We start from the raw sequence: 6,000 nt of genomic DNA, 5'->3' as shown, positions 1-6,000 counted from the left end.
ATGGAATTCACACATAACAATACTAATCTTAAATGGAAACAGACTAAATGCCCCAATTAAAAGGTACAGATTGGCAAACTGGATAAAGAGTCAAGACCCATCATTGTGCTGTATTCAGGAGACGCATCTCACATGCAAAGATACACACAGGCTCAAAATAAAGAAATGGAGGAAGATTTACTAAGCAAATGGAAAGAAAAAAAAAAGCAGGGGTTGCAATCCTAGTCTCTGATAAAATAGACTTTAAACCAACAAAGATCAAAATAGACAAAGAAGGGCATTACATAATGGTAAAGCAATCAATGCAACAAGAAGAGCTAACTGTCCTAAATATATACGCACCCAACACAGAGCATCCAGGTTCATAAAACAAGTTCGTAAGACCTACAAAGAAACTTAGACTCCCACACAATAATAGTGGGAGACTTTAATACCCCACTGTCAATATTAGATCAATAAGACAGAAAATTAACAAGGATATTCAGGACTTGAACTCATCTCTGGACCAAGCGGACCTAACAGACATCTGGTGAGCTCTCCACCTCAAATCAACAGAATATACATTCTTCTCAGCACCACATAGCACTTATTCCAAAGTCAACCATGTAATTGGAAGTAAAACACTCCTCAGCAAATGCAATAGAACAGAAATAATAACAGTCTCTTGGACCACAGGGCAATCAAATTAGAACTCAGGATTAAGAAACTCACTCAAAACTGCACAACTACATGGAAACTGAACAACCTCCTCCTGAATGGCTAGTGGGTAAATAATGAAATTAAGGCAGAAATAAATAAGTTCTTTGAAATCAATGACAACAAAGACACAAAGTACCAGAATCTCTGGGACACAGCTAAAGCAGTGTTTAGAGGGAAATTTATAGCACTAAATCCCACAGGAGAAAGTGGAAAAGATCTAAAATCAACACCTTAACATCACAATTAAAAGAACTAAAGAAGCAAGAGCAAACAAATTCAAAAGCTAGCAGGAGACAAGAAATAACTAAGATCAGAGCAGAACTGAAGGAGATAGAGATATGAAAAACCCTTCAAAAAATCAATGAATCCATGAGCTGGTTTTTTGAAAAGATTAACAAAATAGACCACTAGCCAGAGAAAAGACAGAAAAGGAAGAAAAGAAGAGAATAAAAATAAAAGTAGAGAAAAAAAGAGAAGAAAAGAGAGAAGAATCAAATAGACACAATAAAAAATGATAAAGGGGAGATCACCACTGATCCCACAGAAATACAAACTGCCATCAGAGAATACTGTAAACACCTCCATGTAAATAAAGTAGAAAATCTCGAAGAAAATGGATAAATTCCTGGACTCACACATCCTCCCAAGCTAAACCAGGAAGAAGTCGAATCCCTGAATAGACCAATAACAAGTGAAATTGAGGCAGTAATTAATAGCCTAGCAACCAAAGAAAGCCCAGGACCAGATGGATTCACAGCCAAATTCTACCAGAGGTACAAACAGGAGATGGTACCATTCCTTCTGAAACTATTCCAAATAATAGAAAGAAAAAGACTCCTCCCTAACACATTTCATGAGGCCAGCATCATCCTGATACCAAAACCTGGCAGAGACACATACACAAAAAGAAAATTTCAGGCCAAAATCCCTGATGAACTTTGATGCAAAAATCCTCAATAAAATACTGGCAAACAAAATCCAGCAGCACATCAAAAAGCTTATCTATCCCAATCAAGTCAGCTTCATCCTTAGGATGCAAGGCTGGTTCAACATATGCAAATCAACAAATGTAATTCATCACATAAACAGAACCAGTGACAAAAACCATATGATTATTTCAATAGATGCAGAAAAGGCCTTCCATAAAATTCAACACCCCTTCATGCTAAAAACACTCAATAAACTAGGTATTGATGGAACATATCTCAAAATAATAAGAGCTGTTTATGACAACCCACAGTCAATATCATACTTAATGGGCAAAAGCTGGATGCATTCCCTTTGAAAACCAGCACAATGCTGGGCGCGGTGGTTCAAGCCTGTAATCCCAGCACTTTGGGAGGCAGAGGTGGGCGGATCACGAGGTCAGGAGATCGAGACCATCCTGGCTAACACGGTGAAACCCTGTCTCTACTAAAAAATACCAAAAAAAAACTAGCCGGGCGAGGTGNTGTTGGGAAAACTGGCTAGCCATATGCAGAAAACTGAAACTGAACCCCTTCCTTACACCTTATACAAAAATTAACTCAAGACAGATTAAAGATTTAAATGTAAGACCTAAAACCATAAAAACAAAGAAGAAAACCTAGGCAGTACCATTTAGGACATAGGCATGGGCAAAGAATTCATGACTAAAACACTGAAAGCAATGGCAACAAAAGCCAAATTTGACAAATGGAACCTAATTAAACTAAAGAGCTTCTGCACAGCAAAAGAAACTATCATCAGAGTGAACAGGCAACCTACAGAATTGGGAGAGAATTTTTGCAATCTATCATCCAACAAAGTGCTAATATCCAGAATCTACAAGAAATTTAAAGAAATTTACGAGAAAAAAAAAACAAAGAACTCCATCAAAAAGTGGGCAAAAGATATGAACGACACTTTTCAAAAGAGGACATTTGTGCGGCCAATAAGCATATGAGAAAAAGCTCACCAATGGTCATTAGAGAAATGCAAATCAAAACCCAAATGAGATACCATCTCATGCCAGTTAGTATGGTGATCATTAAAAAGGAAACAACAGATGCTGGAGAGGATGTGGAGAAAGGAAAGCTTTTACACTGTTGGCGGGAGTGTAAATTAGTTCAACCATTGTGGAAGACAGTGTGGTGATTCCTCAAGGATCTAGAACTAGAAATACCATTTGACCCAGCAATTCCATTACTGTGTATATGCCCAAAGCATTATAAATCATTCTACTATAAAGACACATGCACATGTATGTTTATTGCAGCAGTATTCACAATAGCAAAGACTTGGAACCAACCCAAATGCCCATTATTGTTAGACTGGATGAAGAAAATGTGGCACATATGCACCATGGAATACTATGCAGCCATAAAAAACATGAGTTCATGTCCTTTGCAGGGACATGGATGAAGCTGGAAACCATCATTCTCCGCAAACTAACACAGGAACAGAAAACCAAACACTGCATGTTCTTACTCATAAGTGGGAGTTGAACAATGAGAACACATGGACACAGGGAGGGGAACATCACACACCAGGGCCTGTCAGGGGGTTGGGGGCTAGTGGAGGGATAGCATTAGGAGAAATACCTAATGTAGATGACGGGTTGATGGGTGCAGCAAACCACCATGGCACATGTATACCGATGTAACAAACCTGCATGTTCTGCACATGTATCCCAGAACTTAAAAGTATATGTATGTGTATGTATATGTGTGTGTGTATATAATGTATATAAACCTTGAGTTTTTGGTTCAAAAGTTTGCCATAGGCTGGGCGCAGTGGCTCACACCTGTAATCCCAGTACTTTGGGAAGCTGAGGTGGGCAGATCACTTAAATTCATGAGTTCAAGACCAATCTGGGCAACGTGGTGAAACCTGGTCTCTACCAAAACTACAAAAAATTAGCCAGCTGTGGTAGTGCATGCCTGTAGTCCCAGCTAGTTGGGGGGCTGAGGGAGGGGCATCACTTGAGCCCAGGATGTTGAGCCTGCAGTGAGCCATGATGGTGCCATTGTACTCCACCCTGAGTGATAGAGTGAAACTGTCTCAACAACAACAAAAAAGCTTCCTATAAAGAAAACCCAAGTGATGAGATGGCTTTAATCTACTAAATATTTAAGAAAAAAATACCAATTTTACACAAACATTTCATCAATATTGAAGAGAATTCTCATTGAGAATTCTCAATGCAGTCTTTGAAGCCACCATCAGTTGATACTAAAACTGGATATAGACATCACAAGAAAAGAAGTTATAGACCACTGTCACTCATGGACAAGCATTTTTTAATAAATTTTAACAAACCAAATCCAAAAATATGTAAAAAAGGATAATACATCATGACCAAGTGGGGTACAGCCCAAGAATGCAAGATGGGCTTTACATTCAAAAACCAATCAATATAATTCATCATATGAAAAAACAGAAAAACAGCTTTGCCATCAACTCATTAGGAGTAGAAGCATTTGAAAAAATCTAAGATGCATTCCTGATGAAATGCACTCAGAAAATTAAGACGGGAAGGGAACTTTCTCAATCTCATAAAGGGCGTGTATGAAAATCCTACAGCAAACACTAACTTAATTGTGGGAGGCAAATGCTTTCTCTGTCAGGTCAGAAACCCGGCCAGAACATGATTGCCATTTCTATTCAGCATTGTACTGGAGGTTCTTGCTGATGAAATAAAGCAAGAAACAGAAATAAAAGGCATCCAGACTGGCAAGAAAAAATTAAAATTATCTTTATTTAGAGACAACAATACTGTCTTTGTAAAAAATCTGAGGGAGTCACTTTAAAGAGCTACTAGAACTAATTAGTGAGTTTAGTAATATTTCAAAATACAGGCCAATACAGAAAAGTCAACGGCATTTCTACATACCAGCAACAATGAGAAATTGAAATTTTAAAATTAGCATTTACAGTAACACTCCTAAATATAAAATAACAGGAATAAATCTGACAAAAGGTATACAAGGTCTCTACATTGAAAACTGAAAACTAGCCGGGCGCGGTGGCTCACGCCTGTAATCCCAGCACTTTGGGAGGCCAAGGCGGGCAGATCACCTGAGGTCGGGAGTTCGAGACTAGCCTGTCTTTACTAAAAATACAAAATTAACTGGGTGTGGTGGTGCATGCCTGTAATCCCAGCTACTTGAGAGGCTGAGGCAGGAGAATCACTTGAACCCAGGAGGCAGAAGTTGCGGTAAGCCGAGATCGTGCCATTGCACTCCAGTCTGGGCAAGGAGAGCAAAACTCCGTCCAAAAAAAAAAAAAAAAAAAAAAAAAAAAACCCAAAAACTGTTGCTGAGAGAAATGTTAAAACACTTAAACTAGTGGTTTTCAGTCTTTTTTTTTTTTTTTTTTGCTTCAGGGGACATTTGGCAATGTCTGGAAACATTTTTGGTTGTCACACCTGGGGCTGGGGAAAACAAGTTATGCAGCTGGAATCTAATGAGTGGAGGCCAGGGATGCTGCTGAACAGTTCCCCACCACAAAAGTTACTCAGTCCAAAATGTCACCGTGCCAAGGCTGAGAAACCCTGGCATGGTGCCCAGTGGAGAGGTAACTAGTGTTTATGGGCCAGAAGACTTAACATTGTTAGGGTGTCAGTTCTCCGCAAATCTATACATCCAATGCAGTGCCAATCAAATTCCCAGAAGGCTTTTATTTGTGTGTGTATATTACCAAGCCAGTTCTAAATTTCATATGGAAATGAAAAGGTCCTAAAATAGCTGAAACCGGTTTGAAAAAGAGTAACAAATGGGATAAACTAAGACTACATGACTTTAAGCCTTATTATAAAACCACAGAGGTCGAGACAGTGTGATCTTGACTGCAGCATAGCCATGCAGAACAGGACAGTCTAGATATGAACCAACATCTATATATATGGACAATTGATTTCCAGCAACGATGCGAAGTCAATTCAGTAGGGAAAGGAAAGTTGTTTCTTTTTTAACAAATGGTGTTTAACAATTGGGTATGCATATGTAGAAAATGAACTTTCATTTATATCTCACAGTACATGCAAACGTTAACTCAAAATGTATCGTAAGTCTAAATGTGATACCTAAAACTATAAAGCTTCTAGAATAAAACATAAGGAAAATTCTTGGGGACCTTTGGTCAGGAGAAGATTTCTTAAATACAATACCAAATGCATAACCCGTAAGAGAAAAATAATTTGGGCTTCATCAAAATTAAAAACTTATACTCTCTGAAAAACTGTTGAGAGAATAAAAAGAGAAACCAAGGAATAGGAGGGAAAAGTCACAAAGCAAAGCATATATCTTATAATGGATTTGTATCCAAAATATGTAAAGAACT

The sequence above is a fragment of the Theropithecus gelada genome, chromosome 7a (assembly GCF_003255815.1).
Source record: "Theropithecus gelada isolate Dixy chromosome 7a, Tgel_1.0, whole genome shotgun sequence".
Lineage (NCBI taxonomy): Eukaryota > Metazoa > Chordata > Mammalia > Primates > Cercopithecidae > Theropithecus > Theropithecus gelada.
Note: the sequence above shows the minus strand (reverse complement) of the source record.